At 45.8% G+C, this 16,852-nt stretch overlaps 1 protein-coding gene across 1 annotated transcript in view; it reads left to right on the forward strand.

Annotated features, from left to right (window-relative positions):
• PTPRS (protein tyrosine phosphatase receptor type S) overlaps window positions 1-16,852 on the forward strand; it is a 531,027-nt gene that overhangs the window by 494,680 nt on the left and 19,495 nt on the right. The window lies entirely within an intron of this gene.

Below are 16,852 nucleotides of genomic sequence, written 5' to 3' on the forward strand. Positions count from 1 at the left end.
TAGACCTTTCAGAGTAATAATCTTTAATCACTACTCTCTAAATAAGGTCTTGTAGCCAGTTTTCTATCCATTTCCAAATTGAATTTTCCAAGCCTGTAGACTAACTTACATATTAACCGTGTTTGGAAACTGTGTCAAATGCAATCAGGTTGACTGATTCTCAGCATTGCCATGGAAGCCATACATGAACCTGCTTAGAAAAAGCAGAAGGGCCAGCTTGTAATGTGTCTTTATGCAGTGGACTTTGTGTAAGGTACTCAGTTAGGTACCTATGTGCAACATGTTGAGTCAGCTGCAATCCTCTGAATGGTACCTGGGCTGCCTGCTACCTTACAAGTGACCAGGTCACAGACAACATTAACCCTTCCATCTTAGTCAGCGAACTTGTGAGCTGTCTCTTTATGTTCTGGCCAGCTTGCAACCTGCTAACTGTGCTAGGGCATTTTGCATTGTTCCCTCTTTCAAACTTTCCACTGTCCTCTGCCAGCTTCGCAGCACTCCTCTGAGTCTACCTTTACCCCTTTTAGGGGTTACCCCATCCTTGGTATTGTCTGGGGAAGAATTTTCAGCTCCTGAGTTTATGGGCAAAATTGCAGCCATGATAGTTGACTCAGAATGCAGAGGTCACAAGCATAATTCCACGCTAACTCCTCAAAAGTCCATCTCTGAATTCTCTGAAGCTGCAGTTGCTTTTGCATAGTTAGCCATAGATAAGGAGAGATTGTACTATACATTACTCCAAAATTTAAGGATACCACGCCAAATCTTTATTGATGCAGTCTGCACATTCCTGGAGTCAAAGCTACCTGCATTGGCTTTACCTAAAGATATTTGCCTGGGTTCTCTGAAGAGCCCTCAAAAGACTTTTCCAGTGCATGTCCCTATTGCATTTTGCCATCTAGATTGGCCCAACCTGGAAAAGGTCTTTGCTTCTCCAAAATGTTTTACCCAACAATAGCCTATAGAGAAAAGGTTCCTAAAGAAGTAGTCTGTCCTTATTGTATACAGAAAAAAATTAACAAGACTTTGACTGTCCCTGTTGGGATAGCCCCATGGTATTGTGAATATGTTCATCTGCTAAACCTTAGCTGTCTGGTCTAAAGTGATGTCCCAGGATCCTGAATCTATCCTAATGGACCTTTTTGTCCTCCAACAACTAGAATTCATGCAGTGGCCCCACTATATTGTACTGATGAGCTAGCAGATATTATATGGCTTAAAAAAATATGCAGGATGGGTACATATTCAGGATTCGGTACATATGCAAATGAACATCTGGCTCAAATATTGGCCTGAAGCATATCTGTGCAAGAAAGGCATATGCCCTTTTATTGGGAACACCATTTTGGCAAGTCTCTGGACAACTTTATTAAAGATGTCATTGGGTTGAAGTGTACTTTTTTTGCTCCAGAAACAGAAAATATCTTTCTGGGAAGTCCTCTACCCTGAAAAAGAGTTCATTTCTCTCAGGCTTCCAGGTCCACAAGCCTTTACCCCACACATTTCTTTGCTATGATTTTAGGGCATGCCCAAAGTGGGATATCTGGAAAACTTTCTTTTGTATTTCAATGTTTTTATTAATTTATAAACAGTTTAGGAAGACAGGAGCAACAAAACACACCCACGCAGGGGCCATCAAGTGCACATAAAAAAATAAAGAAAACAGTGCTCTAACACCAACAGAGCAAAAGGTGCGCCCACGCAGGGGCTATTAATGGCACATAAATGACAAAAACATTGGTATAACACCGACAATAACTCAAACCAAAGGCAGCTATCCACTGTTGCCACACCAAGAACAAACAAAAAAAGAAAAGGAAGGAGGCGTACAAAAGGAAAAAGATGACAAGACCAAGAGTAGGGGTCCGAGAACACCAATACCAAGCACCATCACAACCCCAGACTAGCCGGGGGGAGCGTGGAAAAGGCATATTGCAACCACGGCTCCCATATTTAAAAAAATTTCAGTTGGGAATCATTACAGATACTCGACATCTGTTCATTGAGCATCATAGTGGTCATACGGTCCCGCACCACCTGAAGAGGGACAAACGGGCTCTTCCATGCCTGACCAATTGTTCTAGTGGCCGACAAAAACAAATAGGAAGCCAACTTCTGCTGGTGAGCCAAGAGGCCCGGTATGGGGCAATGAAGCAAAGCATACCAAGCATCCCGGCGTATGGAGAGATGGAAGGAGGCCAAACACATGAGACCAAAAACGAAACAGTCTCGGGCATGACCACCAGATATTCAATACAATACCACGATGGCCACAACCCAGAAAGCATTGATCACTGCAGGCAGGGTTCGCCTGGGCTAAACAAGCCGGAACCCAATACCAACGAAACAATACTTTTGATGCCACCTCCAACGTGGTCATATTAAATGAACATTTAGCTATAAGCAACCAGGCCCTATTCCAGTCCTGAAGATCCACGACTGCCCCCCAGGTCACGCTCCAACTGAGTGACATATGAGAGAGAAGTATACATCGAACGTCTGTTCAAAGCTGCATAAAGAAGGGAAATAAGGCCCGGGGCGCCCGGACACTGTTGGCAAAGCAGTTCTGAGGCAGATTTCTGGTACGGCAGAGCAGAAGTGCCCCGCAGTGAGGTCAGCCAATGACACAATTGAAGGTAACGAAAAAATTCCGCCGGAGGGACATCCCGTGACTCCCAAAGAGAATTCCAAGTGGGGAAGAACCGAGAAGTCAAAAAGTGTCGCACCTGCGAAAAACCATTGCCCACCCACCAAGAAAACGCCCTTGGTTGATCTAAACCCGGTGGGAAGAGAGGGTTGCTAATCATTGGGAGAAAAGGTAGGAAAGGTGACATCAGGCCACTGGAGTAACGTACAGCCATGGAGCAAAAGCGGACTCAGTGCCATAGGGCGTAGGGCAGGGGGAAACCATAGAAGCGTCGCTGTCGCAATAGGGGCACAATTAGGTAGTTCCAGCAGGACCCAGAGAGGAACATCTGAGGAAGTGTGCAACATTGACAGTGGGGCAATCTGGCTCACCTGATAATACTTAGTTACATTAGGCACCCCAAGACCACCCTGGAGTCAATGAACAAAAAGCGTATTTCTGGAGACTCTGGGGCGCTTATCGGCCCAGATAAAACGCATAATCTTCGCCTGAATCAACCGAAGGAAATGAGGAGGAAGCCGCACTGGGAGGGTGCGAAAATAGTATAACAATTTCGTCAAGATGGTCATTTTCACTGAATTAACCCGTCCTATCCAAGACAGGTGCGGAAATTGCCATGAGTGCATAAGAGAGGACACAGAGCGAAGCAATGGATAATAACTTGCAGCATACAACGAGCCATAGGTAGGGGTCAAGTGACTGCCTCGGTATTCAAGAGAAGAGAAAGCCCATTTGTAAGGGAAGTGGGACTGTAGGCGCGAAACCAAATCTGAGGCCAAAGTAATATTGAGAGCGACAGTCTTATCCAAATTAATATGGATACCCGAAATCAAGGAGAAGCGCACAAGAACGTGTTTCAATTTGGAAGCGTCATCAGGGGATTAGTGAGAGTCAAGAGGGCATCGTCCGCAAGAAAGTTCAACTTCAACTCCTATCCACGTATTGAACACCCGATATATTACAATTAGCCCAGAGCGCTAAAGCCAGCGGCTCAACGCCAGGACAAAGAGCGCCAGGGACAGGAGGCAGCCCTGTCTCGTCCCTCGCCAAATAGGATATTGATCTGAGAAATACCCAGCGTATTTAACGGAAGCCAAAGCGGAAGAATACAAGGCTTGAATCCAAGAAAGAATAGAATCTCCAAAACCCCAACGAGACAGCACAAACCGCAGATATTCCCAGGATAGAGAATCAAAGGCTTTATATATGTCTAAGGACAGTAAGAATCCCGGGATTTTCCACTGTTGTTTAAAGTATATAAGATGGACCACCTTATGAACGATATCACCCGCCTGCCACCCAGGGACGAAACCTACTTGGTCCCTGTGGACCAGACTACGCAAATATTTATTGATACGAAGACTAAGGATCTTGCCCAGTATCTTCAGGTCTTCATTAAGAAGAGAAATGGGCGGAAGGCTTGCGGTTCCTGCACATCGGTCATTTTAGGAATCATGGAGATATGAGCTTTAAGCGCGTCCAGAGAGTGCAAAGAGCCTTGTCGTAACTCATTGAAATAATCAGCTAAGAAGGGCGCCAACAGGGTTGCAAATTTCTTATAATAGAGACCAGAGAAGTCGTCGGGACCTGTAGCCGCGGTGGACCGTAGAGATTTGATAGCTTGGAACACTTCCTATACAGTGACACCAGTGTTGAGGGCCATCTACGCTGCCTCGGATAATCCAGGAAGTCGCAGATCTTGGAAGAATGCCTCTGCCTGAGCCACAGGGAAGGGATCTGGTTTAGCGTAAAGGCGAGAAAGGAAGTCTGCGAAACGGGAAACAGCCACCCGCAGGAAGTCTCAATGGGATCAGTTTATGGGGTTTCCCTACGGAATTGAGTTTCCTGGCCAGCATCGGACCCAGCTTTTTAGCACAGGAATAAAATTTGTGTTTGGTCCAACGCAGGGCCCGTTCCACCTCCAAAGAAGCAAGTAGGTCCAACGCTACAGCCAGTTTGCATATGTGCCTCCCACTTGTTAAGGGACCAAAAGTAATGGGACAAAATAATAATCATAAATCAAACTTTCCCTTTTTAATATTGACTTGGCCATTGCATAACATTCCACTTCTTTCCCTTAAAAAACTCTTTGGTTGCTTTTGCAGTATGCTTTGGGTCATTGTCCATCTGCACTGTGAAGCGGCGTCCAATGAGTTCTGAAGCATTTGGCTGAATATGAGCAGATAATATTGCCCGAAACACTTCAGAATTCATCCTCCTGCTTTTGTCAGCAGTCACATCATCAATAAATACAAGAGAACCAGTTCCATTGGCAGCCATACATGCCCACGCCATGACACTACCACCACCATGCTTCACTGATGAGGTGGTATGCTTAGGATCATGAGCAGTTCCTTTCCTTCTCCATACACTTCTCTTCCCATCACTCTGGTACAAGTTGATCTTGGTCTCATCTGTCCATAGGATGTTGTTCCAGAACTGTGAAGGCTTTTTTACATGTCGTTTGGCAAACTCTAATTTGGCCTTCCTGTTTTTGAGGCTCACCAATGGTTTACATCTTGTGGTTAACCCTCTGTATTCACTCTGGTGAAGTCTTCTCTTGATTGTTGACTTTGACACACATACACCTACCTCCTGGAGAGTGTTCTTGATCTGGCCAACTGTTGTGAAGGGTGTTTTCTTCACCAGGGAAAGAATTCTTTGGTCATCCACCACAGTTGTTTTCCGTGGTCTTCCGGGTCTTTTGGTTTTGCTGAGCTCACCGGTGCGTTCCTTCTTTTTAAGAATGTTCCAAACAGTTGTTTTGGCCATGCCTGATGTTTTTGCTATCTCTCTGATGGGTTTGTTTTGTATTTTCAGCCTAATGATGGCTTGCTTCACTGATAGTGACAGCTCTTTGGATCTCATCTTGAGAGTTGACAGCAACAGATTCCAAATGTAAATAGCACACTTGAAATGAACTCTGGACCTTTTATCTGCTCATTGTAATTGGGATTATGAGGGAATAACACACATCTGGCCATGGAACAGCTGAGAAGCCAATTGTCCCATTACTTTTGGTCCCTTAACAAGTGGGAGGCACATATGCAAACTATTGTAATTCCTACACCGTTCACCTGATTTGGATGTAAATACCCTCAAATTAAAGCTGACAGTCTGCAGTTAAAGCACATCTTGTTCGTTTTATTTCAAATCCATTGTGGTGGTGTATAGAGCCAAAAATTTTAGAATTGTGTCGATGTCCCAATATTTATGGACCTGACTGTACTTTCAAAAGGGGTGAGGCTATGGCGGCATCAGCACAGCACGCTCACCAGAAAAAGCACAAGTCAGCCAACAATTTCCACTCCCAATGGCGGTCGGCCCATGGTGTCTCAAAACCCTGCATAAAACAAAAACAGAAAAATTAGAGAAGAAACGAAAACAAGAAAAGAAGAAAACGACACAAGGAGTATGTACAACAGTACAATCGTATCACGCCAATCGTGACGTGCATCCTACACTTGAAGGATACCAGTTGGGGGTGGCTCTACCACCAGACACATGGCTGCAAATTAAAACAGCAAAAACATAAGCCCTCGGGGCAAAAAGGCAATAAACACAACATAACGGGTACCAAAGTAATAAAAATATAAGTCCCAGAAGTGAGAACTACTGCGGGGACCTCTCCATTGGAGACCCAGCTAAACTTGGGGGCCAACCCCCTCCAGGAGGATGACTACAGGCCGCCGTGGTACCCCACAACACAGCCCAAGTGTTCCTCCACCAACCTCCCAGTATGACCAACACCCAACACGGGCCAACCTCCCACCCCAGAGCCCGAGGGAACCATCAACCCATTCCACCAACGGGAACTCGAACAACGTCAACCGGACCCGTGGTAGGCCACAACGGCAAAAAGTCATAATTAGAGATGAGCGAATTATTCAAAAATTCGGTTCGACTGATTCGCCGAATTCGCCGAATAAATTTGCTTCCAGCCGAATATATTCGCTGCGAATTTAACTTATAAAAAGGGTGTTTCTAGGCTTCAGAGAGCCTTTATATTAGTGCAGAACACTGTACCTTTAATTTAAATGCCCTTGGAGTCTGCTGGGGAAGAGAAATAATACTGTCAGTCAGTATGACATGCAGATGAGTGCCGTCGATCTTAGAATCACCGCACACTTCACTCATTTGGGCAGTCACGGGACCAAAACCAGAGTGTGGAGCCACAGTGTGGCGGTGGAGGCAGCAGCAATGGGAGGCCATACAGCACCCTATGACAAAATGGAACCCACCAGCAGTGTGAGGAGACCTGAAAGTGGCACATGGCAGAGTGTGGCGATGGAGACAGCAGCAATGGGAGGCCGTACAGGGACCCATGACACACTCTGGACCTGGCAGCAGCATGAGCTCTGCACTGCTGCCACGTCTGCTCGCTCCTGAAACATTGCCTCCTCTGCCACTCCTCTGCGTGTTGTCTGACATACTCTTTAATTCAATAAGCACCCCAAAAATAAAACCGGATTTAACTCTTTGAACGTACAATAGTGGTTGTGAAGCAGAAAGTCAGTTTATTTAGCACAATCGGTCAATTGCTGCTTGCCGTTGGCTGTAAACTGTACGTTTATGTCACTGGAATGCACTAATCACCCAAAAAATATTACCGCCACCCGGCGTGTATATGGATTTAACTCTTTGAACGTACAATAGTGGTTGTGAAGCAGAAAGTCAGTTTATTGTACACAATCGGTCAATTGCAGCTTGCCGTTGGCTGGAAACTGTACGTTTAGGTCACTGGAATGCACTAATCACCCAAAAAATATTACCGCCAGCCGGCGTGTAAATGGATTTAACTCTTTGAACGTACAATAGTGGTTGTGAAGCAGAAAGTCAGTTTATTGTACACAATCGGTCAATTGCAGCTTGCCGTTGGCTGTAAACTGTACGTTTATGTCACTGGAATGCACTAATCACCCAAAAAATATTACCGCCAGCCGGCGTGTAAATGGATTTAACTCTTTGAACGTACAATAGTGGTTGTGAAGCAGTAAGTCAGTTTATTGTACACAATCGGTCAATTGCAGCTTGCCGTTGGCTGGAAACTGTACGTTTCTGTCACTGGAATGCACTAATCACCCAAAAAATATTACCGCCAGCCGGCGTGTAAATGGATTTAACTCTTTGAACGTACAATAGTGGTTGTGAAGCAGAAAGTCAGTTTATTGTACACAATCGGTCAATTGCAGCTTGCCGTTGGCTGGAAACTGTACGTTTCTGTCACTGGAATGCACTAATCACCCAAAAAATATTACCGCCAGCCGGCGTGTAAATGGATTTAACTCTTTGAACGTACAATAGTGGTTGTGAAGCAGAAAGTCAGTTTATTGTACACAATCGGTCAATTGCAGCTTGCCGTTGGCTGGAAACTGTACGTTTATGTCACTGGAATGCACTAATCACCCAAAAAATATTACCGCCACCCGGCGTGTAAATGGATCTAACTCTTTGAACGTACAATAGTGGTTGTGAAGCAGAAAGTCAGTTTATTGTACACAATCGGTCAATTGCAGCTTGCCGTTGGCTGTAAACTGTACGTTTATGTCACTGGAATGCACTAATCACCCAAAAAATATTACCGCCACCCGGCGTGTAAATGGATCTAACTCTTTGAACGTACAATAGTGGTTGTGAAGCAGAAAGTCAGTTTATTGTACACAATCGGTCAATTGCAGCTTGCCGTTGGCTGGAAACTGTACGTTTGTGTCACTGGAATGCACTAATCACCCAAAAAATATTACCGCCAGCCGGCGTGTAAATGGATTTAACTCTTTGAACGTACAATAGTGGTTGTGAAGCAGAAAATCAGTTTATTTTGCACAATCGGCAAACTGCAGCACCAACTGTGCACGACAGCCACCAAAAAAAAAAGGGTGTATGTCACTTTAAATTTTCGATTCTTTGATAGCTGTGGCCCTAAGTAACGATTCTGTGTCCCTGAGTAACGATTCTGTGTCCCTGAGTAACGATTCTGTGTCCCTGAGTAACGATTCTGTGTCCCTGAGTAACGATTCTGTGGCCCTAAAGTCTCTGTGGCCCTAACTCTGTCCCTCAATACACAGAGGTCTGTCTCTCTTGAATGACCGGAGGCTAATGGAGAATTCTAAGATGGCCGCGATTTATAGCTCCACCATTACACAGTGCTGGCTGGCTGCTGATTGGCTAATGCGATCACATGTCATGAATGCATTATGGGTCAGCGCGCCTTGTCTGCGCGCCTTCCCAGAGATCCCCGCCCCATCTTCTCTGTCCATTTTCTCCGTCGCCACACATGTCGCCGCCATTTTTGGGAAAATTCGATTCGTGCATCCGAAGTTTGCTAATCTTCGGATTCGTCGCGAATAGAATTTTTCCAAATCTTCGGAACGAATTCCACTTCGTCATGTTCGATTCGCTCATCTCTAGTCATAATCCTCATGTACAGGAGGTGACACCCCCCCCCCCCCCCACTCCAGAATGGAACCCAAGGGAACAGGCTGGATCAGGCCCAACCTGGAACGCTAACAAGCTGGGAATGTCCTATGTGCCAAACTCACAGTCCCATCAGGAGAGTCCAACGGTGAAACACAACATGGGAGGTTCACGATACAGCTTCAGCCCGGAGAAGAGCAGGACAGACTTGATCGTAGAGGGGTCTGAGGGAGGGCCCTCTTTCTGTTGGATGACCTCTCCCAGAGGGGATCTGGATGAATGAGCTGGGCTGTAGCATCTCCCGGCAAAAAAAGGTGTGAAGATTCCAGGAGAGAGTGGGCCTCCTCTGTCGTGGCAACAGAGTGGCTGCGGCCCTGGTAGTTTGAAGGTGAGGCGGAACGGAAAGCCCCAAGCGTATTCAATTCTGCGGTTCACCAGGACCGAAGTGAAGGGCTTCACCTGGCGGTGCTTGGTCTGGGAGCGGTCCGCGAAGAGCTGGTAGCGATGCCACTGGAATCTAAGGTCTGGGTTGATTCTGGCTGCCAAGAGGATAGTTTCCTTAGTGCGATAGTAAGTGAACTTGATGATAATGTCCCTCTGGGGCCCATCCTGTCGTCTGGGGCCCAATACATGGTGTATGTGGTCATATTCGAGCTGGTCAATGGGAATGGCAGGCGTCAGCTCCTGAAACAGAACAGTAGCAGTTGAGGTGAGATCTGTGACAGTTTCTGGGATCCCCCTTAATCGCAAATTACCGCGGCGGGAACGGTTTTCGAAATCCTCAATCCAGAGCAGCGAGTTCGCCAATTCTTTCTTGAGGTCACACAGATCCTGTTCGTGACTTTAAATGACTGTGGCCACAGAGTCCATTTTATCTTCGAGATCATTCATCCGATTGCCGACTCCCGAATTTCTCGCGAAAGACGGTCGGCCAGCTTGGAAGTAGCAGAGGATCTTTCCGACTGCAGCATGGACTTGAAGCGGCGCAGGAGCTCAGCATCACTCAGAGCTGGAGTGGGAGACTGTAGGGAAGCCAGGTTGTCATCACCGCTGGGATCCGACCCACACGGGGGTAGCGGCGGCCCCGAAATTGAGGACGGGGCTTCAGATGCGGCCTCTGGTGGGTAGGCCGCAATTTCTAGCGTGGCCTGCCAAGCGCTGGAGGCGCAAGCGGCTGCAGTTTTCTTGCCCATCGGGGCAGCGGGGGACAGGGGGCTAGGGGGGGCTGGAGGGAAGGCAGCAAATCCCATTCCCCCCCCCCCGCAATGGCTGGTAGATCGGCCAATGTGTCCGGCGGCCAAGGAGCAGGCCTACAATGCGGCCATCACGATTGCTGCTCACGAGCTCCCCCCCTTCCCGGGAAACTTTCTTTTAAGAAAAGAGTTGAATCTTGGTCTGTTAGTGTCCAACAGACCATGCAGACCATACAGAGATTTGGGTGGATACTAAGTCTCCTGATTTCAGTGCTTGGAGTATCCGGAAATTATCTTAGACAGCCTTATCCAGGGTTTTCCTTTCTCTGGACAAGTCGTTAAAGCCAGCGACTGAAAAGCAAGGTGACAAACAAGTCCTTGGAACAGAAGATCTGGAGAATTAAAGAGGGCCTTCATATGATCTGTCAGGAGTATAACCCGGTCTAAATTTCCCTGGGCCTGTTCAGTGTAATGATAATCACCAAAATGTCCCTCCCCATCTTGATCCTGCAGAGTAGTTGAAGGGGCGTCAGAGGAGGAAAAGCATATATTGCGCTAAAATGATATGATGGAGTCAACAGAGTATCCACTTCAAAGGCTAGAGAATCCCTAGACATGGAGAAAAACCTGCTGAATTGGATGTTGAACTTGGAATCATAGAGGTCCATGTCCGCTGCTCCCCAATGTGTGACAGAGGTCTGTAAACACTTCAGGGTGATAAGATTATTCTTTGGAGTCCAGACATTGAGTGAGGAAGTCTGCTTATCAGATTTCCATGGCTAGGATGTGCATGGCAGTCAGGGCTGGAATGTGAAGTTCTTCCCAAGCCAATGCTGTTATATATATACAGGTGTGCTTCCTTCAAATGTCATATTATTATTATTATTTTACAGGATTTATATAGCGCCAACAGTTTGCTCAGCTCTTTACAATATAACAGGAGACAATACAGCAACAATACAAGAGGGTTAGGAGGGTCCTGCTCCTTGGAGCTTACAGTCTAAGAGATATAAAATACCGTATTTTCCGGCGTATAAGATGACTTTTTAACCCATGAAAATCTCAAAAGTCGGGGGTCGTCTTATACGCCGGAATACGGCATGCTGACACTTGGTTTCAGGGCGGTAATTTTTAGGGGGGCGGCGAGTTGCCGCCGCTGCCCCCCCCTTCCAACGGAAGGGACACTAAGTACAGGGGTGGGCAGGGGGCTGCTGTTACCTGGCTCCGGTCCCAGTCCCACGACGATCCAGTCCAGGAAGCGTGGCTGCTCCTTCATTCAGTTCGGCCCCTCGATGTTCGTGCGGCCGCTTGGCTCTGCCTCCTCACCGGTGATTGGGCGCCAGCTCAGGAATGGCACACAGGCGGCCAATCACCGGCGAGGAGGCGGAGCCGAGCAGCCCTGCGAAAATCGAGTGAGGGAGCGGCCGGTAAGTGTGCTGTGCAGAGGTGCTGCTGCAACCACGTATGCTGGCTGCAGCAGCACCGTACTGGAACAGGGGTCAGCAAGTGTCATTGGTGTCAGTGGGAGGAATAGTGCCCCATCATTGGTGTCACTGATACTAATGATGGGGCATTATTCCTCCCACTGACACCAACGATGGGGCACTATTCCTCCCCCCGACTGACACCAACAATGGGGCACTATTCCTCCTCCCCACTGACACCAACGATAGGGCACTATTCCTCCCCCCCCACTGACACCAACGATGGGGCACTATTCCTCCCCCCCCCCATTGACACCAACGATGGGGCACTATTCCACCCCTCACAGACACCAATGATGGAACACTATTCCTTCCCCCACTGACACCAACGATGGGGCACTATTCCACCCCCCACTGACACCAATGATGGAACACTATTCCTTCCCCGACTGACACCAATGATGGAGCACTATTCCTCCCACTGACACCAATGACGGGGCACTTTTCCTCCCACTGACACCAATGATGGGGCACTATTCCTCCCACTGACACCAATGACGGGGCACGATTCCTCCCACTGACACCAAAGATGGGGTACTATTCCCCCCACTGATACTAATGATGGGGCACGATTACTGCCACTGATACCAATGATGGGGCACGATTCCTCCCACTGACACCAATGATGGGGCGCTATTCCTGCCACTGATACCAATGATGGGGCACGATTCCTCCTACTGACACCAGTGATGGGGCGCTATTTCTCCCACTGACACCAGTGATGGGGCACGATTCCTCACTCTGACACCAATGAAGGGGCACTATTCCTCCCACTGACACCAATGATGGGGCACTATTCCTCCCACTGACACCAATGATGGGGCACTATTCCTCCCACTGACACCAGTGATGGGGCACTATTCCTCCCACTGACACCAATGATGGGGCACTATTTCTCTCACTGACACTGATGGAGTACTATTCCTCCCACTGACAACAATGATGGGGCACTATTTCTCCCACTGACAATAATGATGGGGCACCATCATTGGTGTCAGTGGGAGGAATAGTGTCCCATCATTGGTGTCAGAGCGAGGAATCGTGCCCCATCATTGGTGTCAGTGGGAGGAATAGCACCCCATCATTGGAATACCATATTGAAATCAAATCTGATGTTTTTTAATTTTTATTTGGTGTGTGTTGGAAGAGGGGTAGTCTTATACGGCGAGTATAGCCCAAACCCTATATTTTAACAGGAAAAGTAGAGAATCGTGTTATACGCCCAGTCGTCTTATATGCCGGAAAATACGGTAAAAACCGGGGAATAGTGACCACAACACACTGATTATGAATAAATATTAAATAAATATATACAAAAATGTGATGCAATTAAAATACTCAAACCATAATATCATAAATATGTGCAAACAAATGCATATCACACAATGCAAGTATAGCTGACATGATAACATCACCTTTTAGCGACCCCCCCCCCCCATCCCCAACATATTTCCCTGTCATCTAACTGCAATGTTGCTCCATTTCCCTTGAGAACACTGGATGACAGTGAAACATGCCGGTGACGTTTTCATGTCAGTTATACTTGGATAGTGTGGTAGCGTTTTTGCTTGTGCTTCTCTGTACTCATCAGCCTGTGTTTGCCTGTGCTTTGCTGAAATAAACCTGTGTGGCGGTTTCCAATATGCTGTCTCCTTTGGCTTCCTTGTGAGGATATATGCCTGGTTCCGTGATCCAATAACTCCTGAGTGTTTGGTTGGTTGAAATGGCAGAGGACTGCTTGGGCTCACAGGAGAGGCATACACACATCAAACACATTTTGATATCCTTAAATAGAGATCAACATCTTTTGGTAAGAGGCAAACTGTGTGGTGGAGGAACTATTGTGATGAACATTTTCTGCTCAGTGCGTCCTGAAGCTTGGATTTGCACTCCCTGCTCACTGGGTCTGGATCTACCTCATGGACTTAACTTTTTGTATTTCATCTTTTTCATACGTTGTGTGACATGCAATTGTTTGCACATACATATAATATCATGGTTTGAGTATTTTTGTTGCTTCACATTTTTGTACATATTTATTCACATTAAGTGTATTGTGGTCACTGACATGCATCTTTTGTGCCATGCATTTGTTTGCGCACATATATGATATTATGGTTTGAGTATTTTAATTGCTTCACATCTTTGTATAGATTTATTTTATTCACAATCAGTGTATTGTGGTCCCCATTCACAGTTATTTATTTATATGACATTTGAAGGAAGCGCACCTGCGTGTGTATACAGGTATTGCTTTATGGTTCTGTATTCCAACTGTCAGTGCACAGCATCCAGGAGTTCACTCAGCACAAAAATACTTTTATCCCTATGCTCTTGAAAGCTAGGAAATGGACTTCTCACAAAGTCTGCCATCACACTTGGATCTTCAAAGACCACCCTTTGAACCTACTAGATATTTCCCTTTTGTCTGTCCTTTCTACAAGTACAAGGTTGCCTTTCTAGCTTCCATCACGTCTGTGAGGTGAATTTCTGAGCTGACAGCCAATTGCTTGTATACACCATCATGTTTTTTTCTATTTTTGTTCAACCCAAAAAAATGTTAGTACAGTGATCTCCCTGCTGAGCTATTGTGCTCCCCTCAGCCATAACACACTGGTCAGATGCCGATCGGATGTTGGTTTTCCAGCTGTCGGATGGAAGCAGACAGGCGGTTATCCGATCCGCCAGATGGTCTGTTTTTAGCGGACGGGATTGGATGCAAGCGGGTGTAAATGGACACATGTCCGCTTACACCCGCTGCTCCATAGAGAGCAATGGAGTGTCCGATTTGGTCCGCTTGAAAAACAGACAAGCGGATCCAATAGCTCCGCTCATGTAAAAGGGGCCTTATACCCATGTTTAGCGTGGAACATGGAACATATTCCAGCTTCTGCTGCCAGTCCCCTCAATCCCCCTGTAGTGTGACAGTGGGTAGGGGGTCTTCTCTAAGCACCGCTATCACAATTCAAAACAATGTGGCTATGCAGGGTTTTGCCCACACGGCCATATCATTCATTCACTGTTTCCTGTGAATGAATAAGCTACAGCTACCGTCTGCCACCAAAGCTGATGGCTTGCAATTCTAAATGGACTGCGAGAGCTCTGATGAGCGTTCTCCTAGTTAATGTGTATAGAAAACCCTCAGCGCTATAGACCTCCTAAAAAAACTTGTGCGGCTAGCATATAATGTGTTCCCAAATGTACAACATAAATAAATAAATGGAAAAATGCAGCGCAACAATATATATACAAAATATAGTGCTAAATAATAAATACATGCAAAAGCAAAAGACTATGGTTGTGAAAATCAATGTGTGTTATACCAGACGTCTAATCAATACATACATATAGGACTCCATAAACTGCACATAACCAGTGCTCTAAATGAATTGTGCACACAAATAACAAATAAATATCCTTAATAGTAAAACTGTCCCTTTAAATCTTGAATATCAGCACGTGGTGGACTTGTGTGGTATATATCCCATAAATCGTGATCCAAATACTCTCAACTATAAGTGTCATCGGAATATGGTCTCAAAAAATGGTGAACCGTCCCTTTAAATCCACTGTACTTCAAATAGACCAGTGTAACACACTACTGTATACACGTGTACAGTGCTCCTGTGTCACCTCCAGGTTTGACCCGTAATGACAGGTCAAACTGCGCTTTCCCTTTAACCCGGGAGGGTATACTGGTACATAGATCTTCACCACCGTTAGCCAGCACTTTTAAACATCTCCAGATCGCTCCGCATCCATTTGAAAAAAATGCTTAATATAGTGTAATATTTCCACTCAAAACTGCCTTTATTTAAATCAGTCTAGTAAAACTCACATTAAAATGTGTCCTCCTGGGACACTACAGGGTTAAAGCTCACTATACAGTGTTTGCTGTAAGAAGTGTGAAGAAATCCCTTATCCAAAATGGCTCTCGTAGTTAATTCACAAGCCCTGCAGTTCGCAGTCAGCCAGTATGCAGGTATGGTCTGAAAGCTGCAGGGCTTGTCTGCAGAAATCTGACATTTTACCGCTGATCTAGTAATCAAGGTTGCAATGCTTCAGGGCTCCTGTAAGAAAAAATTATAAATGCAAGGTTTTTTTTTTCTGCAAAAGTACGTGCATTTATTATTTTTTCTGAAAAGGTGAGCTTATTCTTTAAGAGAATAGGATTTTTTAAACTTCAAATAAAATCCTTTTCTTTGAGAGTATTACAGGACATACAGTCAGGTCCATAAATATTGGGACATCGACACAATTCTAACATTTTTGGCTCTATACACCACCACAATGGATTTGAAATGAAACGAACAAGATGTGCTTTAACTGCAGACTGTCAGGTTTAATTTGAGGGTATTTACATCCAAATCACGTGAACGGTGTAGGAATTACAAGAGTTTGCATATGTGCCTCCCACTTGTTAAGGGACCAAAAGTAATGGGACAATTGGCTTCTCAGCTGTTCCATGGCCAGGTGTGTGTTATTCCCTCATTGTCCCAATTACAATGAGCAGATAAAAGGTCCAGAGTTCATTTCAAGTGTGCTATTTGTATTTGGAATCTGTTGCTGTCAACTCTCAAAATGAGATCCAAAGAGCTGTCACTATCAGTGAAGCAAGCCATCATTAGGCTGAAAAAACAAAACAAACCCATCAGAGAGATAGCAAAAACATTAGGCGTGGCCAAAACAACTGTTTGGAACATTCTTAAAAAGAGGGAACGCACCAGTGAGCTCAGCAACACCAACAGACCCTGAAGACCACGGAAAACAACTGTGGTGGATTCTTTCCCTGGTAAAGAAAAAACCCTTCACAACAGTTAGCCAGATCAAAAACACTCTCCAGGAGGTAGGTGTATGTGTGTCAAAGTCAACAATCAAGAGAAGACTTCACCAGAGTGAATACAGAGGGTTCACCACAAGATGTAAACCATTGGTGAGCCTCAAAAACAGGAAGGCCAGATTAGAGTTTGCCATTGTGGTGGTGTATAGAGCCAAAAATGTTAGAATTGTGTCGATGTCCCAATATTTATGGACCTGACTGTAGATCCCTCACCTCTGTTCTTACGATCCACTTCTACTATTGCTTGCTAACAAAACTAAGGCATGCTGGGAAT

Source organism: Staurois parvus, unplaced genomic scaffold (assembly GCF_062004578.1).
Source record: "Staurois parvus isolate SC_StPar_1 unplaced genomic scaffold, SC_StPar_1.0 ptg000256l, whole genome shotgun sequence".
Lineage (NCBI taxonomy): Eukaryota > Metazoa > Chordata > Amphibia > Anura > Ranidae > Staurois > Staurois parvus.